The sequence below is a fragment of the Zalophus californianus genome, chromosome 10 (genome assembly GCF_009762305.2).
Source record: "Zalophus californianus isolate mZalCal1 chromosome 10, mZalCal1.pri.v2, whole genome shotgun sequence".
Classification (NCBI taxonomy): Eukaryota; Metazoa; Chordata; class Mammalia; order Carnivora; family Otariidae; genus Zalophus; species Zalophus californianus.
This window is the reverse complement of record NC_045604.1, coordinates 4,741,302-4,763,619: the sequence shown is the minus strand read 5'-3', so window position 1 is coordinate 4,763,619 and position 22,318 is coordinate 4,741,302. Positions and strand designations below refer to the sequence as shown.

Genomic DNA, 22,318 nt, shown 5'->3' with positions numbered 1-22,318 from the left:
CTCCAGCGCCTCTGCACCTGCGGTGCGCGCCCGGCCCCATCGGCCCTCCGGTCCCGGGACCCAGCCGGCTGCAGACGGGGGAGGCTGTTCCGCGCGCTTGGCACCCGGGACCGCACGCAGTGCTTAGGGGACGGTGATCGGCCAGGCAGTGGTGCTGAGGGATAGAGCGCCGGAGCCCCGGAGCCCAGCCGGGGCCGCCCCTTCGCGCGGCGCGTAGGGCCACCCGGCCGTCCCGAGGTCATTTCCAGCTCATTAACTCGGGCCGCCCCGCCCCGCCGCGCCCGCGCCCCGAAGCTGACACGGCCACCGCCGCCGCCTCCTCTCGCCCCTGTCATCGTGCCAGCGCAGCCCCTATCGCTTCGCCCATCGTCTCGCGTCCCGCTTGCCCCGGGAGTCTGTCTGGGTCCCGCTCTTCGGGCGCGGCTCTCTGCCCTGCGCCTCCGTCGGTCTGGGGCTCCGCGTCCTCGCCCCCTGCGCCCCGCCCGCCCGGCCCGGCCCCTCCAATCCCGGCAGCTCGGGCCTGGCGCTCCACGTCCCCATTGGCCCGGCCGCAGCCCCCCGCCCCCGCGCGCCGGCCCCCTCCGGGCCCCTCCATTCACACAAAGTTTGGCTCCGGCGCTGCGGAGGGAGGGGGCGGCCCGGCCCGGCCCAGCTCTGCCCCCGGCCGGCCCGACCCCGGCCCCGGCCCCCGGACCAGCCCTTATCTGATCCCAGCTCCGGGTTTAAGAGTCCCGGCTCTGCCCGTCGCTCGGCTCGGTTCCTCGCTCGTGCCCGCCCCGTCCGTCTGTCTGGCCGTCTGTCCCACTGCGCATCCGAGGGGCCACTCCACCCCGGACCCAAGGTAAGCCCCCTGGCCGTGATGGAGGAGTGTGCTGCCCCCCGGCCCGTCCCTGTCCACCTCACTCCCAGAGATATCGGGCCCCCCAGCCCTTCGGTCCCTACCGCGTCTAGCCTCAGCGGTACGAGCCTGTTCCCCAGCCTCCCACCTCGGGCGACCCCAAACGGACCCTCCTGGCAAGGACTCCCCGAGAAGGAAACTCTACCCAAGCTGGTCACCTCAGGCGCATTAGGCTGAGGAAGGGGTTTTCCTGATGCCTTTCCTAGGAGGCAGGCCTGGCATCTCATCACAGCACCATCCTCTCAAGGAATACAGTGACCACCGCATCCGCCACACGGGCACCCTAGACAGCGCCCCCTCTTCCTAGGATCATCAGGTTACTCCCACTCCCAGGCCAGCCCCGTCCCCCCTCCCCACACAGTGACACTCCCATAGTGACACCCTTTGATCACAAGTTCACACATGGGAAGAAAGACACGTACGGCTTGGGTTAGGAAGCCCTGGGAGCCTGGTGTGCCTGGGACCCCTGCCCACCCTGCCCCTTCCCTCCACTCCCACTTGCCTGGCTCTTCCAGCTCCCCCTCCCCACCTCCTGCCCCCTGTCCCCCTAGCTGTGTCAGGAAGATCCCTAGGAAGAGCAGAGCAGGGCGGCTCCTACTGGAGTACAAGGCCAGGTGGAGATGACTTCCCCACCCCGCTCCTTCCCCCGCCAGCAACTGACCAAGGGCAGCAGCCTTAGGACAGGGACAAGGGTTGGGGCTTCCTGATTTGGGGGCAGAGAGCTGAGTCCTGGGGTGGGTAGAAGGGGTAGAAGGACCAAACTGGAGCAAGGTAGGAGTTGGGCCTCTGGTCACTTGAGATTTCATTCCTATTGCCAAAGCACCCCAGGGCGAGGCAGATGGGAGATGGGGGTGGCAGAGAAGCCAGGGTACAAATCTGGACCCAAAGGAGGCCAAAGCTCAAAGCCTGATTATGTTGCTTATCAACACAAATTCTAGCTAAAGGTTTTTTGGCCAGTGCTACTTGGCTGTGGTGTTTGACATTTTTTCCCCACGGGGACTGCTTTAGGGGGTTCCAGGCCGGAGGAGGAAGGAGACGGAGGGCCATTTGTTTAGGGGTGCTCAGCAGGGCCTGGAGGGTGTCAAGAAATCAGCCTGAGGAGGGGCAGCGGCGGCCACTGAGTTCCACTGGGTTCCATCTCCAAACCCTCTCCCTAATCTCTAGGACTTTCTGAACAGGTTCTCACAATGGTGGGCACCATCCTGGGCTGAGGGCTAGGGTCTGCCTCCTCCTCAGGCTGTAGGCTGGGTATGGGGGGCTCCCTGTAGAAGGAAGCAGGTGTCCTGGCTCCTAGCTGGTTCCTCAGGGAGCAGGAAGTGAGGGAGGGGGAGGGACGGCATCATGCCAGGGAGAGAGGCCAGGGCTGCTCTGCGGAGGAATAGGCATGGCCCAGGCAGTGCCAACTCCCTTTTCCCCGCCCCTCTGTCCTTTGGTGGTGGTGGCGAGGGAGGGAGAGAGGGGGTGTCGGGGGGTGATCTGGGCCAGTCCAGCCTCCCCAAGCCCTTGCCAGCCTGGGTCCTGAAAGGAGCTGCTGTTTTCTGAGCTGTCCCCCCCACCCCCCACCCCCCCAGCCGGAGCCGGAGCAGCCAACTTGTCTCAGTGGGTATCAAATGGCAATGACTCCACGGAACGGAGGGGTGGGGGGTGGGCAGGGTTATGGGCCCATTCCTTCTGTGGTTCTAATGCAGAATCCCACTGCTGCCCCCTACCCCAAGGAGAAAAAAATCCCCTATCTTCCCAACATCTGGGCTACAGTCACTCATGTCTGCATGGGAGGGTTAGTTGGCTGCCCACTGGCATCCCCCACCTCTTCCCTGTGCCCCACGGAATGGTGTGCGGTGCCCCTCCCTGCACCTCCACGCATGAGCTCGTTTATAGCTCCAGCTTGTCTGGCTTGGGCTAGAAGGGAAGGGCCTGGCAGAAGACCCAGGGGCCTCCTTCCCTTGTCCTCCCTGGGGACTGAAGAGGCTGGGACACTGGGATCTGGGTGGGCTCAGACGATGTCCTCTGGGGTCCTCCTGGGCCTGGTGGGATGAGAGGTTTAGGGCCTCGGGCTGAGTCATACAGAAAGACCCACTTCCTCGGAGGAGAAAAGGCCTCTTGGGCCTCCTGGCAGGATGCTTGGTTTCTGCACATGAGGTGGAAGATAGGCTGAGCCACCTGGCATTGGTGGGGAGAGAAAGAGGCATCGGGCAATGGAGCCCCCAACTTTCCTGCCAAGGGTTATGTAGAACGGAAGGAAAATCTTCCACTCTCCCTCCCCTTTCTGGCCTAGATTCTTCTCTTGCCTGACTGGTCAGTGCCACTGTCCAGGCTGAGGCCAAGCTGTCCGGGGTCATGGTGAGGCCCTGGAAGGGGCAGAGAGGCCACTGAGATGGAACCGCAGAAGGATGGAGAGCAGGCAGATTTGGACTCCAAGTGTTTAGTGCCCAGTACAGGGTGGTCAGTGGGGGCGGCTCCCGGACTCTGAGCTTTGTGAGTGAGTTTGCCCCGTCCCCCCCCCGCCACCGTCTCTCCCACAGGCTGAGTTCAGTGCTTTTCTTCCTTCATCCTGGTTTCACATGCATGTTGCTGCCGTGTGCGTGGCCACAGTGCATCCGCTCTTCACCTCCTCCCCCAGCAGAACCTCGAAAGGGCAAAGAGAAAGGGATTGTGGGAAAAACTCTCCCGTGGGTGTCTGCCAGCTTCTGGATTTGAGGCGGTGGGGAGAAAGGAGGGGCTGGCTCTGGAATGTGAGGAGAAGTCGGAACCGACTGGTGTGGCCGGGAGAAGCAGGGGCTGAGAGCGGGACAGGAGCATCTCTGGCCTCTCAAGACCTCATGTCAAAGCGTAAGGCCATTCTGTTCTGCTTCCAGGGGCAGAAGGCCCGGGACAGGGGTGGCGCTGCAGCTGGAAGGACTTAGGTTAGGCTTCAGGAAGCACCTCCCATTAAAGGAAAGAAATCCGAAATGGAGATTGGGAAAGAACAGGAGACCACCTTCTGGAGCAAAAAAACCAAATCCCTAAGCCCCCAAGCCCATCATTAAGGCTTCTGAGGGGGAGCTGGGAAGCTCCGATCAGCGATCGGCACAGGGATGACACAGCAGCTGTCGGGGGGGTGGGGAGCGCGGGGGGGGGATGCTCCTGGATGGCCGGCCACTCGAATGCGCGGTCCCAGGGCTCCCTCCTGCTCGGGCCCTGCCTGGGAGGCCGCAGTGGAGCCGTGAAGAGCACAGCCTTGCAGTCAGACTTGCTGGCCTTCAGGCCTGCGTCCGCCACTTTGCAGCGACCCCGGGCTCCTCGTCCTTACCATGGCGCCCACCATAGTTGGGGGTTAAAAGAGTCAGACTTCGTGAAGGGCTTGGGGTGCTTGGCACCTAGAAAGCGCGCTTGCTGTTGTGGTGCCCCCCTCTCTGACCCGACTCTGTGTGCTCTCCTGGCTCCTGGGCTTTGCCCACTCCCTTGTTCTTCTGCGGTCCAGCCGTCAAGTCCGGGCTTCGGTACCTCCACCCTCCCAGAGTTTGGGAAGGCGGGAGGATTCCTGTCTTCATTCCCACAGATGGGCTGTCGCGTGGGCTGGGTCTCCTCACCCGTGGCTCCTTTCCCTGTTTGCACCAGGCGGATGTGTTCCGTCTTTAACTGAGGTCCAAGAAGTGTGAACTGAGCTGCTGTGCTTCCTGAAAACAGTCTGTTTGCCCGTTCGGAGCAACTTCTCCCTTCCAGCCCGAACCCAGCTTCTCTGCCCCCACCCCCCATCTCTCCCATCCCGCGTGACCCTGCCTGTCCCTCTGGCATCCACGTTCCCCTCCTCTCAGGCTTGCGTGCCCGCCCCTTCCTCTGCCTCCCCCCGCCCACCCCGGGCAGCCTGGGTGCCCACAGCAGCCTCCCTAACGGCCTCCCTGACTCCAGCCTCTCTCTCTCCTTGGCTCCCTCCCTTTACTGTTCCCTCCACTAGAACTATCACCACGAAGCACCCATTCCGTCTTGTCCCTTTCCTACCCAGACATCCCTGTTGGTTTTCACATGAAAACTCCCAATCATGGTCTTCAAGATACTTTATAGAAGCCTTTCCTCACCCCCCTCCAGCACCCCACCTTTTGGGACTGCCCTCTTCAGACCTTGTTCTTGGGGGGGCGGTGAGTCCACCGGCAGTCCCTGAGCTACACCTCTTCTTTCCCTCCGGGCCCTCACGGGGGCCTTCCCATTCCAGGGTCCACCCCTCGCACACATCCCTGTCCCCATTTCCCCAGCTGACCTGTCATCTTGTACCCCTTGTGCCTCAGCATTCTGCTTGTCCTTTGTCCCTGTGTCTGTTACTTGGCCCAGAGGCCCAACGCAATGGTAATGTTGGGAAGGGACGTCCTGTCTCCTTCATTACATGGGGGCTCCTCTGGGATGGGGCTGTGCCCCTGCACCCCTGCACACTTCCAACCCCCTGAAGCAAAGGCATCTCTTCCCTCCCTGGACCCCTCAGCTCCTAGGAACACAGTGCCCTCCGACCAGCTTGCCTCTAGGTAGGAAACCGTCCTGGATGCGAATTCCGGGGGAGGACCCTGACGTTAGATGCTTATGAGTGTCTGGGAGTGGGGTGTATGTATGTAAGACCCTATTATTCAACTCTCTAGGGAACTTCAAGAAAAGCCCCCCTCTGCCAACGGGCCCATCCTGTGGAGATGGCCTAACCCTAAGATTTTAAGCAGCAGACCCCAGGACCCCCATTTCCAGTCCTTTAAGCCCATTTGGCCCAAACACAAAAACTCATGTGGGGATCCACTGAGACTTTCTCTTCTCGCCAGGGAGGTCTGTCCCCCCCACCCCCCGCCCCGATGCCGGGCTTGTTGGCAGGCCTCCAGGGTGGAGAAAGGGCGAAGGTCAGAGCCCAGCGTGGTGCGGCCCCATTGTCTTGAGCACACCTCTGGGCAGGGGCTTGTAGGCTGGCAGACCTGTGGGGACACCTTCTGGAGGGGGGCACAGGCCTGACCTCTTAGCGTTGCGTTCTCCCTGGGACTGTCCCCGAGCTCTATCCTCCACCCTCGTCCCAAACAGGAGACCCAGGCACATACCTTCTCCCCATGTCTAACCCTCCCTGGTTGGCCCGCTGATAAACAAGGCCCAGGCAACTGGCAAGAGGAGAGAGAGTATGTCTGATGGAGTCTAGGGCACTGCTTCCCAAGCCTCTTCATCTCAGGACCCCTTTACACTCTTAAAAATTATTGCAGGCTCCAGAGAGCTTTGGTTTCTGTGGGTTACATCTCTTGGTGTGTTAGAAATGAAAACTGAGGAGGCTTAAAATATTTATTAGTTCCTTTAAAAGCAACCCCAAACCCATCGCATGTCCACATAAATGATGTCCTTTTAATGAAAAATAGAAAAAGAAACAAAAAATTTCGTAAGAAGAGTGATGGTGTCTCACATTTTCACAAATCTTTTGAACGTGTGTCTGCATGCCAGACAGACGATGCCTCGTATCTGCTTCTGCATTCAATTTGTTGCCATATCATGTGTCACCTAGCTTCTGGAAAACTCCACTGAACACTCATGAGAGAATGAGAGTGAAGGAAGCAAATAACATTTAGCATTGTTATGAAGACAGTTTTGACCTCACAGAGCCTCTGAAAGAGTCTCAGGAACCCCCAGGTTCCTGGACCGCACTTTGAGAATGGCTAGTCTAGAGGAGCTTCAGAAAACAGTTTCAAAAAAAACCCCGGGCAAGCAGAGTGTCCTGGCTGATCTCATCGGCTACCCAGGCTCCACTAAGCACGCTCACTCAGGGCCGGGGGGGGGGGGGGGGGGGAGGGGGAAGGGGGGGCAGGATGGGGTGGTTTAGCCTGTGGGGCCCTGTTCTATGCTCCCTAGCTATGTAACCTTGGGCAAATCATCCACATCTCTGTTTTCTCATCTATCAAATGGGGCTTTAAGAAAGTGCCTACGTTTTTTAGAGTTGTTGAAAATTACCTGACATCATTCTAGAAAAGGGCTTAGAGCGGTGCTACATAATGTGAGCTCTTATTCACTCCCACAGCCTTGCCCCTGAGTCCCCTGGGCCCCAAAGGCGGGAAGCGGCACAGGTGGTCCTTCCCGCGTAGCTGAGGGGGCCTCCCAGCCCAGGGTGGGAAATGGACCTGTGCCGGGCCCTGGGAAGGTTAACAGGATTGCTGGCCCTGAACCCAGGAGCTCTAACTGCTAGGCCTACGTCCCCCAGACCAGATTCTTTTGGGAGCGGGGGTGGGGTGCAGAACCAAAGTCCTGACAGGGAGAAGGAAGCAAGTGAGCCATCCAGGGCCCAGGGCCGTACAGCAGGAAGCCTTGAGGGCAGATTGCAGGGAGGACTTCCTGCCATCAAACAACTGAGAAGTGGAGAAAGCGAGCCCCAGAAGAGGTGCCTAAGCCCAGAAGATCCCTCTGTCCTGCCTCGTGGGGGGCAGTTCTGTAAAGTGGCCTCAGCCCTCGCTCCTGGGGGTTTCTGGCACAGGGCAGAGAAAGTCTTGATTGGGCAACACTGCTTCTCACGGGGCACCTCTTCCCTGCTCACCACCCGCAGCCCCTTCCCAGGTCCCGGCCTCCTCAGCCCCTGCCCTGGCCACCCCGCGCTGCCCGCTGAGCCGCGGTGCCCTGGGGCAGAACCTGGCGCCCAGTGAGTGGTGGGTGGAGGGGGCGCTGGGGTCCCCTGGGCAGGAGGAGAGAAGCCTCTTCCCCACACCCTGCAGGTGAGCTAGTCCTGGCTCTTTGGCCCTTCAGCCACAGTCCCGTGAGCCAGGCTGCAGGCACTACCTTCGTCAGAAGCCCAGATACCCCGGATGCCCCAAACCCTGAGCACACTCTAATTTTGCATCCTGTGGCAGTTCAGATCCCACCTGCAGCCCCCAAGAAACCTGGCGGGCTTAGGTTTGAGACCTTGCTGTCCGTTGTTCCGTTCTCCTCCCCTGCCCACACAATTCCCGCAATGGATGGTTAAGCTGAGGCAAAAAGTGGGTGGGCTCAGACTGTCCGCCTGCTTCTTTCCAGGGCCCGGCCTGGCCCCCACAGCCTGCCCTCCCCCATCATTACCGGTCCCTGTGGCTCTTTCCACTTGCCAGGGTCTTTGTGGCCAGTGGCTGGTTTGGGGGCCCTAGGCTAGTCTCCCTCTGCCATCTCCCTAAGGGAGCCCCTATGGGCTAAGATCTCTCCAGTCTCAGCCCTGCCCCACCCCCTGCCTCAACAGGCAGGGCCGGCAGCCCCCCAGCTCCCTCCTCTGGGCTGTGGGACAGGGAGAGGGCTGAGGGGCTGGCTCTGCATACTAATGGCCTGCCCATTGTCAAAGCCCCTTTGTGCCAGAGAGCTCCATTGAGGCGGCTCTGGGGCAGGCACAATGGGGGCTCTGTCCCTGAGTTCCCCCAAACAGTCACCTGCTTTCAGAGCCTCCCCCCGCCCCCACCCCCACCCGCCCCAGTGTCCGGAGGGCCAAGGGAGTGCGGGGGAGTGGGCCCAGGGCCAGGAGGTGACCCCCCCCCACTCCCGGGGCAGGCTGGGGAGATGGGCACTGGTGGGGAGAGGCCCCAGCTCACAGGGGGTGGGGATGGGGGGTGCCGTCTGTGGATGGAGCTGGAATGCAGGTTCTGTGAGGCCAGCGAAGGGGAAGGGGCGCTCACAGCGCCCACTGCTCCGTTCCACATGCCCGGCCTGGGCCCGTGGCTGCCACTCCTGCTCCTCCTCCACGGGGCTCATATATGCAGAGACACAGAGGCACACACTCATCTATGCAACCCCACACACAGACCCCACACGCACGCTGGAGCGGGTGTGCCCAGACACGGCAGGCCGAGCCGGAGCCTGGACCCGCAGTCCTCCTGCCGTCCGCGTGCATATGCACCTGCACGGCTGCGCCCGGCCCCACCCCGCGCCTCCCCTTGGCACCCCTCGGCTGGCTGCTGGCGGCTCCAAGCCTCCACCCCCCTTGCCCTCGCTGCCCCCTGCTGCTCCAACACAGGTTATAACAAGTTTGCACTTGTTGTGACCTCAAGAATGTAGCCCTGGGGCGGGTAATGTCCCGCTGCCCCAGACCGGACCGCTTACACGTTAACCATGGGCACGGCCTCCGCCACTGAACTCTTGAGCACCGCTGCCCACCTCACCCCACCTCGGGGGTTTCAGTGGCCAGGACCCCCGGCCCACAGCTGAGCCAGGCACGCCGTGGGGGGTGCTCTGCAGGAGGATGGAACCCAGCCTGCCCAGCACAGGCCCAGTGTGGCTGTCCCTTGTCCCTTGCATCTGCCCAGTGCACCCTGTGTCACAGCCCATCATGACCTGTTTTACAGAAAGGCCCTGAGGGGTGACAAAATGCTAGGACTGGAAGGGAGGTGTGTGGCCTCTAGGTGTATGTTTTCTCCTGGGGTGGGTGGGTGGGTTACCATCTGTCTCTCGGCTTCACTAGGTGACCCGCCCCCACATGGAGTTTTAACAGAGCTGCCTGGTACCCACCCTCCCTGGAAAGGAGCTGGAGGAGTGGTAGGGCCAGGGAGTAGGCAGGACAGCCGGTCCAGGGACCTTACAAGGGACTCTGGGTCTAGAAAGAACCTCCGAAAGTCACCTTGACCCTTCCACTATTTCCAGGCAGGATGAGCCTACCTCCTTTCATTCCCTGCCCTCACGCCAGCGCCACTCCTGCCACAGATTCTGCATGGCTGGGGAGAGAAACCCCAGGACCTCCGTAGCTAGGCTTTGGAGTTTGAGATCTCTGTTGATTCCAAGCCTTTGGTGATGCCTGGCTCTGACCTTACCTGCTAATACCCTCTGTCTGAGAAAGGATCTGCCAGGATGTCCAGGCCTCCCCTGCTGTTCTGGTCCTAGGCATCTTTTGGAAGCCTGGAGCAGGCAGTCCAAGAAGGGAAGAGATGGAGGGCCCACCAGGACCCCAAGACCTGGGGCTGTGGACGGGGTCACGGCAGCAGCAAGTCCCTTAGATGGATGGTGGCGCTGATACTGGTTGGCGCTTCCGCAAGGGTCCTTGAACATCGGTCACCATGATGTTTCCCTTCTGTCAGAATTGCACAGGACCCTTCTCCTCCTCAAACCCCCCCTCTCCCTCGAATGCTGCCCCTCTGGCAGCCAGATTCTGCTTAAGCCACCTCATGCATCCGTCTTCTTCATGCAGGAGCACCGCTCCCCCCTAGCCCTTACGCTCTGGTGTGTCCTTCTGCCTCCAGATGTCCCTTCACATGTCCCCTCTTGGAGAGCGAGGGCTGCCGGAAGCACATCATCAGCTCCCCCGCCCCCCGCCCCACTACACTCAGGCTGTTAGCCACCGTAAGAGGGAGGATGGGGGGGCAGCCACTTCTGAGTCCAGTTCTAAATACATCTAGAATCTACACGTGTCTAAGCTGTGTCTTCATGCCACCCCCGCCCCATTCTTGTCTTCAAATGGGGGGGTGGATAGGAATAAGTGGAATGGTGGGGGGTGGGCAGGGAGACTCCCTCTCGGGTGATGGTGGGCCCCCTTAGACTCCCCTGTGTGAGGGTCAGGGGTGGCTCTCTGTACATGCAACCAGGAGCCATGAGGACGAAAGGAGATTGAGACCTGCCTGGAAAGGTGGCTCAGTTCCCTAAATCTGCATCATAAGAACAGGGTACCCTAGGTCTCCATCTCCACCAAGGGTAAAGATAAGAATAGATTGCTTGGACAGCAGTAAGTACATTTAGATGTAACAGGAAGCATTTCCTGGGTATAAGGTATGACCAGGCCAAGGGGAAGGATGAAAGAAGTGGAGTGCTCACTCTCCCTGAGGAAAGGGAGGGGTCCACATTTGGTCTCTCGTCGAACAGAGGCTGGGTGGCCTGGGAGGTAGTTCCCATGACACTCAGAGCTCCTGGGGGCCGTGGGATTTCCAGCTGTCTCAAAGAACTCCCTTGACTGTTTCTCAGCCCCCAGCAGAGAGCACCACTGAATCCGTCCCCTCCCTACGGGCCCACACTTCACAGTTTCGTCTAGCTCTCCTTGTTGGCCTAATTCTGGGCCAGCAGCTTCGAGGCCGAGGGGGTTCTGGAGACCTGAGCATGGTGGGGTGGGGGGGTATGGCCGTGACTGGGTAGGGGAAGAGCTCAGTGGTGATGTTCCAAGGTTGGCTCCACGCCAGCCGGCCCTTCAGCACCCCAGGGTCAAGAAAGGATCTTGTAGGAGGGGAAGTTGGGATGAGGAAGAAGTCAGGTTCTTGCTCTGATTCTGATCAAAACTCACACGTGCTACTGGCCAGTTCCTGGCCTTTCCCCGGCCGTGGCTTCCTCTTTGGTGAAACCAGGGAATCGATTGCGATGACCCAAGGGCTTCCCAGCATGCGCACTCTGTGACCCTACGGAGGCAAGGTGGAAAGTATGTACTTCACCGAAAACAGACCGGGGTTTGGCCTTAGTGGTCCTCCTGAGCCAGTCGGCTAACCTTCTGAGTCTGCTCTGCAAACAATTCACATGTGGGCAGTGACATTACCAACCTCTTGGGAGGACAGGATGATGTGCTGAGGGCAAGGCCTGGCTCATTGCAAGGAGGGGGCAACCCATACGGGGTTGGGGAGGCACGTCTGCAGAGGCTTCCCGGAGAAAGTGGCATGTGAGCTGAGGCCTGGGAGAAGGGTAGTGGGGAGGGGGACAGAGCTTCCCGGAGGAGGCCGCATCGTTTGCCCAGAGCTGTTGGTGAGAGGAGGCATGGCCCGGCCAAGACCTGAGAGGAGCTTGATGTGACTGGACAGAGGACACTGTGAGGGCGGAGACAGGCCAGAGGACGCTGATGCTGGGGAGGCCAGCCGGAGCGGGTTATCCCAGACTCTCCCAGCTGTAATTCTGGGACTTCAGAGGCGGGTCATCTGCTTCCGCTCCCCCACATCCCCCCTTTCTGGCTTGTCCTCCCATGCTCCCAAGCTCAGCCCTCTTGCCCTTGGTCACATGGGCACAAGAAGCGCTGGGTTCACCAGGGGGACTTGGTCGGTCCAGGGAGAAGCTCAAGTGCAGAGCTGTCTGACCCGGAACCATGGAAGAAGGACCTACCTCCCACAGGAGATTCTGGATTTCTGGCATGGACGCTCTCCTGCTGGGCGTGTGCCCCCACTGTTGGCCTCAGTTTCCCCATCTGGCCCCTCACTAGAGAGCATCTAGGGAGTGCAATGGAGGAGGGCTGAGGGAAGCTACGGAAAAGGCAGCTCTTCACCTAGAGTAAAGGCTGATGGGGAGACAGGTCAGTGCCCCCAGTTGTCACAAAGTCAAAACTTTGATGGGAAGCTCGGAGGAAGGACTTCCAGGGACGAAGCATGTCACATACAGGGAACAGACCTCAGGGAGGAAAAGGTCACGTGGAATAGCAATCTTATGGGTTGTTTTAAGAAGTACTTAGCCAAGGGGCGCCTGGGTGGCTCAGTTGTTGGGCGTCTGCCTTCGGCTCAGGTCATGATCCCGGGGTCCTGGGATCGAGCCCCGCATCGGGCTCCCTGGTCCGCAGGAAGCCTGCTTCTCCCTCTCCCACTCCCCCTGCTTGTGTTCCTTCTCTCGCTGTGTCTCTCTCTGTCAAATAAATAAATAAAATCTAAAGAAAGAAAGAAAGAAAGAAAGGAAGGAAGAAAGAAAGAAAAGAAAGAAAGAAAGAAAGAAAGAAAGAAAGAAAGAAAGAAAGAAAGAAAGAAAGAAAGAAAGAAAGAAAGAAAGAAAAAGAAAGAAAGAAAGAAAAAGACAGACTTAGCCAAGCTCTATTCTAGGCACTGCGGAGGACCAAAGATGAACACAACACAGGTCAGGAATCAATTCAGAGAAAAGCTTCCTGTTTGGGAAGGTGGGCATGGTCCTTCCTGGAAGGAGTGGGGCAGATACCATGACCCCGATAGGAGCTGCTCCTGAGGGTGCCTCCACTCAGGGGAGTTTCTCTTCTGCCTCCCCACCCCCTTCCCTCTTGGAGCCTCCACCACCCAGGGCCCAGCCTCCCTCCTCACAGCCGGTGCAACTTCTAAGACCCCGGACTAGAAAATGGGGCCCTCGGACGGGGTCTAGTCAGCTCGCCCGACCCCCGTCCTCTTTCAGGTCGGGAGCCCCACCGGTCCCCAGGACCCTAAGGAGCAGGTCCCACCAGCTTGGCCCCTGACTAGTTTCTCAGACTCTGCTGTGGGTCTGGTGACAGCTCAGTGGCCCCCTGGCCTCCACACCCAAACCCTTATCTCCTGGGGCCCGGCCATCCTGGGCTTCGAGAAGCTTGCCAGTTGTCTGGAGCCACCAAGACTGGGGACAAGGAGGGAGTCACTGAGGAACGTGGCTCTTCGGCACCCCTCCCTGCACACCTCCCTCCCTCCCAGCAGGTTGGAAGGGTTTTGGAGGGAGCCTCATCTTGGGGATGACAAAGAGGGGGGACGGAGAAGAGTGCGTTGGAAGCATCTTCCGATTCTGGGGCTATAGTCAGTTGTACCCCACAAACCACCGTCAGCCTGGAAGAGGAGAATGAAGGCAGGGCTGAGCTTGCGTGTCATCAAGCTCGCTGGCATATGGAGAGTGAAGGGCCACGGGGCTGAGAGACAGAGGTTCCGGCTTAGCCGTTAAATGTCCCAAGATAGTTTGCCTCACTGAGCCCTGCTCTGTCTAATTCAGGAGATACTTTCCTTCACCTGCGAAGTAGGATAGTAGTAATAACTTCTATTTGCATAAGGGCCTTACAGATTTCACACGCTTTATCTCATGTAATCCCGACCATACGATGGAAGGGTTTATTGCCTCCTTAGGTGAGGAAGCTGAGCCCTACGGAGGTTAGGAGATTGCCTGAAGCTCCCACAGCTAGTAAGCGACACAGATCAGGATGGCCCCTAGTGGGGAAGAAGAACAGAGAGGGACTTTGGCCGTGACCCAGACATGCCATGGTAACAAACAGGCTTCATCGGTTAGGCTAACTCTGTTGGGTTGAAAACGGCTCTGTGTTGTCACCATGTTGAGAAACACTCCGAGGCTCAGTGAGAAAAGGCGATGAACGACGTGTTAGGGGCGAGGGGCGGGGAGCGCGATGGCCCACAGGCTGCGTGGGTGACAGCCCAGCCCCGAGTCAGACCCTGGTCTCTGTCATCTCTGCTCTGGGTCCTTCCTCTCTGCCAGTCTAGGAGGTGAAATGCGGGGCGGGCAGCTTGACAGAGAACTAGGGCGGTCCCGCCTTCCAGGCCCTCGCGGGCGGTTGGGGCGGGAGGTGCCTCACTGAGGATGTGGCAGAGGGACAACAGGAGCCCCCCATGGGCATCAGCGGCCGGGATGCTGGCCACGGTCAAGGGCGAACGGTGGCGCTCTACCCCCAGAAGGGGGAGCTCAGGGACAAGCGCCAGAAGCTGCGGCCTTGACCATCAGGGTAGAACGGGAGTGGGAAAGGGGGGGGCTTGAAGGTTGTCAGAAAGTTAGCAAAGCTGTGGAACCCCCTCAGGGATTTCAGGCTGAGCGGTGGGGCCGAGCGGTGGGACGCAGCGGCGTTGTAGAAGGCCCCGGAGCAGCTGAGGGGCGCAGGGGAGGCAGGGGAGCGGTGGGGGGGTGGTGGGGAGGGCAGGGAGACCAGGTCACCGCAGCGCTTCACGGAGGTGAAGGAGAATGCGAGGCTGGACTAAGGCAGCCTTGAGGGAGACTGAAAGACGCCCACCAAGGCAGAACTGATGAGGCCTAGCGCCCACCCGGACACGGGGCTGGAGGGAAGTCAGGGGCGACTCTGTGCAGGGGGGACCCCCAGAGAAGACTCCCTCTGAAGGCCAGAGGACAGGAATCTGAGCACGCAGATGCTGGAATGCTCCAGACCGAGGGCAGAGATGAGGAGGGAGGGCTGGAGCCCCAGAGGAAGGGAGACAGGGCCGTGAGAGAGGGTCACGAAGGGCCCCAGGTGCTGCAGGCGTCTGGGGTTGAGGCTGAGGAACGCCCTCGGCTGTGAGGACGAGAGGGTCAGCTGTGCCCTTGAGAACGCTCCCTGCAGCGCCAACTGCCCCCGCAGGGCCCTGCGACCACGGGCAGTGGCTTCCATGTGCTTTGTAGTCTGCACAGACTCTTATTTTTATTGCTATTAAATATTTGATCGAACCATTTGATATTGCTGACATGGGATCTGTTTTTTTTTTTTCTTTTGATAGGCAATTTTTTTTTTTTAGCGAGAAAGAGGCGGGGAGGGGCAGAGGGGGAATCTCAAGCAGACTCCCCACTGAGCTGGGAGCCCAATGCCGCTCAGTCTCAGGACCCTGAGATCCTGACTTGAGCCGGGACCAAGAGTTGGATACTCAGCCCACTGAGCCACCCAGGAGCCCCTGACTGGCAATTTCTTATGGTTCAACCTAGTAGTTAAAAGGAGGGGGCTGGGAAGGGGCATTGGAGGGGGGCGCCGGAAGGAGAGTGCCCAGGGCTGGGGAGCCCTGCCCCCTGGTGGCGGGGAGGTCATCTCCCGTTCCTGGCTGAGGGGCGGATCCCGAGACCCCTCTCCTTCCCTCCCCTCCAGCTGTCTGCACTTTGGACGACCCTCTGCCCCTCTGCCAGTAGCGTAGCATGGGGTCTGTCTAGAAGAACACAATCTCTCAACTAGGATGATGCCCTCAACCAGTATCTTGGGGGATCAGCTGGGTGTAGATTCCTATGGGGAGACCCTCAGGAGCCCCGGCCAGGTGAGGGCTGGCTGGGGACTCGGGGCCAGCTGCCGCATGAAGCACACGTCTCAAGCAAACATCTTGGTCCTCGCCCTCTTCCTACACCACCTGCCCAGACCCTCAGAGATGTCCCCCAGTGTCCTTGGAAGCCTCTTCAGCCTCCCATGTCTTACTGTAACAATAGATAACAAACAGAATACGTTATTCATATTAATGCCATTGCTTCTGACTTTTTTTGGCACATCAGTTGAGGCGAGGAGGGGTGGGTTGACATCTGGGGGCAGTTGTTCTTCGGAGGTGAGGACCCGGATGGGGCCAGGCCAGGAGGCTCTGGGGATGGCCGGAGCTGGGGCCGAGGGGGCAGCAGTGCATCCTTTGTCCTCAGCTGAACTCTGCACAGAGCCAGGTTCCTCAGCCAGAATCAGGATGCGCAGCCTTGCTAACCCCAGACGCTGGGTAGGAGCAGACCCTGGCAGGGGGATGACTGCGGGAGGGAGTGTGCTCCGAGTGGGGCGAAGGGTGGGGAGGCAGGTGCATCAAAGAGTCAGTGCCCATCTGTGGCACACACCAGGAAGTCATCCTCGCTCTAGCTGGGGAGAGAGGGGACTTCCGAGATCCCACCCCCTGGGCAGTTCTCTGAAGGAATATGGTTTCCTTCTTGTAGGGGAACAGGAGACAGTGCCTGAAGGTCGGGGCAGAGGAAGGGGCAGTGCTCCTGCTCAGCCCACTCTGAAACGCAGGGGTGCTGCTTGGACCGAGGAGAGCAGCTGACATGGCCCCATCTCTGTGTCCTTCCCTCTCTTGACCGGAAAACACACAGAGGGGTCAGAAGGGCCAGACAGGGGTCACAGGCTCCCAGGAAATGCTTTGAAGGCTTTTATCCTTTCTTTTGGTCAGACTATGAGAACTTTCCAAACGTTGACACAAGGGAAGAAAAGCCTATTCTTCCCTGGGCCAGGGCCTTGGTGTCAGGCTGAGGCCAGAGGATGGGAGGGATGGGGAAGGAGCCCGAGGGGTGGCAGACAAGAGGCAACAGTGACTCAGCTGGAAAAGCAGGCCCCCGGACACACACACACTGCCCTCCTTTCCCCACCTCAAGATTTGTGTGCATCTGGCTCTCTTTCTATTTGTTTATTTTCTCTGGGGCAGGACGGGAGGGAGATTAATGAATAAAGGCATCCTGTCTGAAAGAACCCCAAACCCAACTCCATTCTTCCTCCAGCCTCGGAGGGCTTACATAACCCGGGACACTTTTCTTACTGGCCTCCCTCTCCTACCCGGCCCCCTTGTCCTCTCCCCCTGTCTCCTTAAGAACACCCGGAAGCCCAGAAAAGCTTCTTTTCAGGCCCCAAAGCAGCAGATCTCCTTGGAAGCCTCCAGGGTCACTATTCAAGTTGGAGTTAGTGTCCAAAGAAGAGATGATATGTTTGGGGACAGGAGGCTGAGTGGCCATTTCCTCTCTCCCCCAAGGGAGGGGGGTGGCTCAGGCTGCACACGGGGCCTTAAAGTGGGAAGGGGCCTTGATAATCCTCCAACGCAGGGCCCCCTAAACCCACCCCACAACGGGTCCTGAAAGGCAGAGGGGAAGGGAAGCTATCCAAGAAGATACAGCGATGAGCCGTAATGGGTCACACAGCGGGCATCCTTGAAATCTATTTTGTTTTCATTCTACCCTATCATATGTGGTTTGTTTCACATGAAAAAAAGATCTTCCCTCAACGTCTTTGAGGAAAACTGATACCGCAGGAAAAATACATTACTTTGAATCCTGTGGCTTGGAGTCCCTACTGGCACACTCGTTTGAGAAGTGGACCGAATACAATGCCCCTTATGCCACAATTAAGGAAATAGTGGCCTGACGGGCTGAGACGTTGCTCGAGGTCACTGCTGGTCAGTGGCCCGGCTGGGTCTCGCACCTGTCTCCTGCTTCCCCGTCCGGCCCCCTTCCCAGCAGGTGACACTGCCTCTTAGTCCCTGGCAGGGTCTTAAAACGTCCCGGTGGCCGATTCGCGCTCGCCATCTCCGGCACACCGTCTCCAGAATGCTGCGCTCGGATGGGCCTGGCCTTGGGTTCCGGGGCTGACAGTGCTCAAAAGCCCTCCGTTTGTGTACAGGGCTTCCCCCACACATAGCACCGGGGTGCGGTGGGCGGTTACTGGCACAGAGCCAGCTGGTCCCACGATTGCCTGTTTCTGTCCATCTAGTCATTTATGCGCACGCCACAGTGGTTGGTTCAGGACCACCCCCAGGCCTCACCCGAGTGGACTGGTTCACAGCGAGAGCGGGGACCCCTCGGGTCCGGGAGGAAACTGCTGCCCCATTTCCAAACCCCTAAAAAAGGGCTCTTTTCCAGAGGGAAGAAGGGGGCGAACACGAGGCTGGGGGGCTTACGATGCCTCCACTGATGAAGACCCCTGGGCCTGGGGGTGTAGACAGGAGGGCAGAGCGTGAGAGGGAGTTCAAAGGTCAGTGCTGTGATTAGTGGGACAGCAGGCTCTGCCTGCATATCACTGTCTTCACAAAGCGGGATCCGGGAGGCTGAAGGACAACCCGTTCAGACGGGGGAGTGAGCAGGCCGCGGGGAAGGGGGCAAGGACGGAGGGGGTAACGCACGTTAGTATCGGCCAGCACCAAGTACGAAGGCGGCGAGCAGGCAGTGCAGACGGAGGAAGAGGTGGGAAGACAGCTGGGGGCAGAGTCCGAGAAGGAAATGGGGACGGGAGGGACATGCCCCACAAACCTAGGAGAGGGGCCAAGGTGATAAAGCAAACACACAAGAGCATCACTGCCAGTCATGAGATGCTCTCTGGGCGTCACTGCTGGTGACATGTCCAGCCCGGCCGGCCCCGGCTAGCCTCCCAGCAGGTCGAGGTGTCACCTTCTCTGGTGGCTGAGTGTGGAATTTGCTCAGTGAAGGCAAATTCACTGTAGTATTAGCCTGAAGCTCGAGGAGAAAGGACTTTGGAATCCAGCTGAAGGGTATTGATCTGGGCTCTGCTGCTGGTCAGTTGTGTGGCCCGGGCTCCCCGAACCCCGGGTTCGTCGGGAATTGTGAAGGCAGAAACTCTCCTATAGACTCATTCCGACGATGAAATGTGAAGTGCTGGGGGGGAGGTCCGCCCCCTCCGTCTCCTCCCCTTTCCCTGAACCGAAGGTTAGGAAGAGTAAACAGTCTACAGCCAAAAAAGGAAAATCACCGGCTAGGGCCCCATGGTGAGTAGGCAAGGCCCCGCCCCTCATCCCGGCAGGAGCCTAGGATGCCCCGCCCACACTCCACACTGTGACTGCTGCCCAGACCCCTCATCTGGGGACCCAAACTTTATTTTTTTTCTTTAAATTTTTTATTGTTATGTTAATCACCATACATTACATCATTAGTTTTTGATGTAGTGTTCCATGATTCATTGTTTGCGCCTAACACCCGGTGCTCCACACAGAACGTGTCCTCTTTAATACCCATCACCAGGCTAACCCATCCCCCCACCCCCCTCCCCTCTAGAACCCTCAGTTTGTTTTTCAGAGTCCATAGTCTCTCATGGTTCGTCTCCCCCTTCAGTTTCCCCCCTTCATTCTTCCCCTCCTGCTATCTTCTTCTTTTTTTTTTCTTAACATATATCACATTATTTGTTTCAGAGGTACAGATCTGTGTTTCAACAGTCTTGCACAATTCACAGCGCTCACCATAGCACATACCCTCCCCAGTGTCTATCACCCAGCCACCCCATCCCTCCCACCCCCCACCACTCCAGCAACCCTCAGTTTGTTTCCTGAGATTAAGAATTCCTCATATCAGTGAGGTCATATGATACATGTCTTTCTCTGATTGACTTAGTTCACTCAGCATAACAACCCCCAGTTCCATCCACGTCGTTGCAAATGGCAAGATCTCATTCCTTTTGATGGCTGCGTAATATTTGTATACATATATGTTGTATATATATACCACATCTTCTTTATCCATTCCTCTCTCGATGGACATCTTGGCTCTTTCCACACTTTGGCTATTGTGGACATTGCTGCTATAAACATCGGGGTGCACATATCCTTTCGGATCCCTACATTTGTATCTTTGGGGTAAATACCCAGTAGTGCAATTGCTGGATCGTATGGTAGCTCTATTTTCAACTTTTTGAGGAACCTCCATACCGTTTTCCAGAGTGGTTGCACCAGCTTGCATTCCCACCAACAGTGTAGGAGGGTTCTCTGGGGACCCAACCTTTAAACACAGGAGGCTGGCCACAAAGCAGAGGTGTTGGGGGATGGGAGCACATCACTGTTGTCCCAATTTGTCCTATTAAGGGTCTTTCTTGTGCTCCCAACACTTCAGCCAAAATGAACGGTTCCTGCTCCCTGGCTGGCTCTGGATTTTCTCCAGACTTATAGCTTCTGCTCATACTGCTCCCTTCCCTTCCCTGGAAGCGCCTCCTTCTCTCTGACCCCCCAGGTCCCCTTCTCCATGTGTCTCAATCTTGCCTAACCTTCAGGCCCGGTCTCAATGCCACCTTTCTCTGTCAAGTCTTTCTCTTGAGTCAGACAGCCAGGTATGTAGCAACCCCTGGTTGTTCATTACTGAACTTGTTTCCTGCTCTAAATGGGGATAATACCATTCTTATGGGGTTGCTCCCTGGGGCTAAATGTCACCTTTCCCTTTGCAGATTCCCCTAGTACCTCCAGGATACCTTGTCTAGGGTACTTGCCACTTCCTGCCTCTGTTATGGTTGCCTACCTTACTGGCTTGGAAGGTCCTCCAGGCCAGAATCTACATCTAATTCATTGCCCCAACTCTAGGGTCTTATTTAGAATCTGGCACCCAGGAGATGCTAAAGAAAGTGCCATGTAAATGTGTGATCCCACAGCTGAAACTGCACGGATCTTCCTACATTGGCAACATCACCACAGACCAGGACATCTCTGCTGCTTTGCACATCTGTTAGTGTTGGTAACTAGTTTGGGGGGTTTCCATGTGTTCAGGAAAAAGAGAAAACATGTAAAAAATCGAGAGAAGACACAGACAAGAAGGAAGGATGTGAAGGCCTCAGAGGAGAGGCTCTGGACCAGAGTGAAGTTCTGTCCGTGCAGGATGAGAGCCCCCACCCTGCGGGAGGTGCTGTCTGTTTCCAGTTCTCTCCCTTCTGCTCATTCATTCACTCCTGAAATATTTCTGGAGCACCTTCCTATGTGTCATACATTGTGCTAATCACATGTCAGGGCCATGAAAATGTATTATGCCTGAATCCTTAGTTCAGTAAGCGTATTTGTAGTAGAAGAGAGGTCATGTGCCAGATCGATGTCCCATAAAACATACAGATGGTGATGTGTGTATGTGTGTGTATGGAGACTCAGAAGAGGGAGGTGTTACTTAAGGCTGTGGGGATCAGAGGCTTCACGGAAGAGGGGTCATTTGAACCGGGCTCTGAATATTATCTTGGGTATGTAGGGACAAGGACAGAGGGGAGGCCAGGGAGGGAGAGGAGCACGAACGCACGGGTGTGTTCCGCAGGGAGCAGGGAGCAGTTGGTTTGCCTGACGCTCAGCATAGGAGAGAAGAGGTGGGAAATAAGTCTGTCAGAGGGTTTAGAGGCAGATCAGGGAGGGCCATTTATGCCCGATCCTTGGTTGATGGTGCAGCGACATTAGCATGTTTTGAGCCGGGGAGGATGCCGAGATGGTGACAGTGTAATGAAAAAAGTGGAGGGTTGGAAGATGGAGGACCTGAGCGGGAGGCCAGCTACACACTTCACGGAGTCCCATCATCTCTCCCAGCCTCGGCTTCCTCAGTCAGGAAATAAGGATTCTCCTCTGAATACCTCGTAGGCGTTGAAACTGGATAAAGCCTCGTGGGGTCGTGACATGAGAAGAGTGGCGGTCGCAGTGTCGCAAGGATTTGAGGCGGGAAAGATCGGGCAGGAGCTGCGTGGAGGCTGGTGCGGTGATTCAGCCAAAAGGAGGAAAGGACCCGACGTCAGGCCAGGAGACTAAGGGAAGAGGCACAGCTCCCGGCATCAGATGGATGTTGACACGAGGAAGGAGAGTCTGGTGGCCCTGGGAGTGTGAGTGCGGTAACCCAGAGGCTGGTGGCGCCGTTAACTATTTAGGAAACCAGAGGGGCAGCAGGGAGGAGGGAGGATTCGTTCACGTCCGGGAATGAAGGCAGTGAGAATCAGGACCCAGAGCTCCTTTCAGGCAAGTTGCTCTTTGCTCTTGCTCTTCCCTGCCCCTCCAACCTGACAGGTTGGAGGAGAAGGTGCCTCCGCACGGCTCCTGGGAGGGGGTCGAAGCATCCTTTCCAGCCCCTTACCTGGCATGGTCCACCCCAATCCCACAGCCCTTTACGAACTCATTTTCTCTCTCTCCATCCTGCCGCTGACCCAGAGGAGAGCCCAGGCTGATGCCCCAAGGACTTGCTTTCTCCCGCCTTCGAAGGAAGTGTTTGTAACCGGCTGCCATGGTAGTGGGGCCGCCCGGAGCCTGGCTCCCTCCCATGGCACCGTGGCTCCCCCTGGAGGTCTCCAGAAGCGCGGCATCACCATCTCCCGAGCCTCGGTCCAGATGGGCCTGCGGGTGTCATTCCTGCACACTCAGGCTTTAGTAACTAACTGTCCCCGATACTGGGGAAACAGTGGGAGTCCCAGGCCGGGGCCTTAAGTGAAGGGCTCACAGGCGACACACAATGGTGAACACACCATTGCAAAGCACTCTGATGTTCTAAAATAGGAAAGTGTACAAGACTGGGCTTCATAAACCCACGCTGGGGTGAGGCCAGGGAGACACAGGACACCCGCTATTTCTTGGATGGTCCGGGAAGGCTTCAAAGGGGGCAACTAACACTTGAGTTGCGTTCTGAAAGCTG

At 58.0% G+C, this 22,318-nt stretch overlaps 1 protein-coding gene across 2 annotated transcripts in view; it reads left to right on the top strand.

Annotated features, from left to right (window-relative positions):
* Positions 1-602: 602 nt before the first annotated feature.
* KCNJ10 (potassium inwardly rectifying channel subfamily J member 10) overlaps positions 603-22,318 on the top strand; it is a 30,974-nt gene continuing 9,258 nt past the window's right edge. Inside the window, exons 1-2 of one of the 2 annotated variants that reach the window (XM_027613703.2) lie at positions 603-841; positions 21,283-21,518. The gene's annotated coding sequence lies outside the window, so the exon portion shown is untranslated. The remainder of the gene's footprint in view (positions 842-21,282; positions 21,519-22,318) is intronic. The other variant, XM_027613702.2, reaches the window with a different exon arrangement.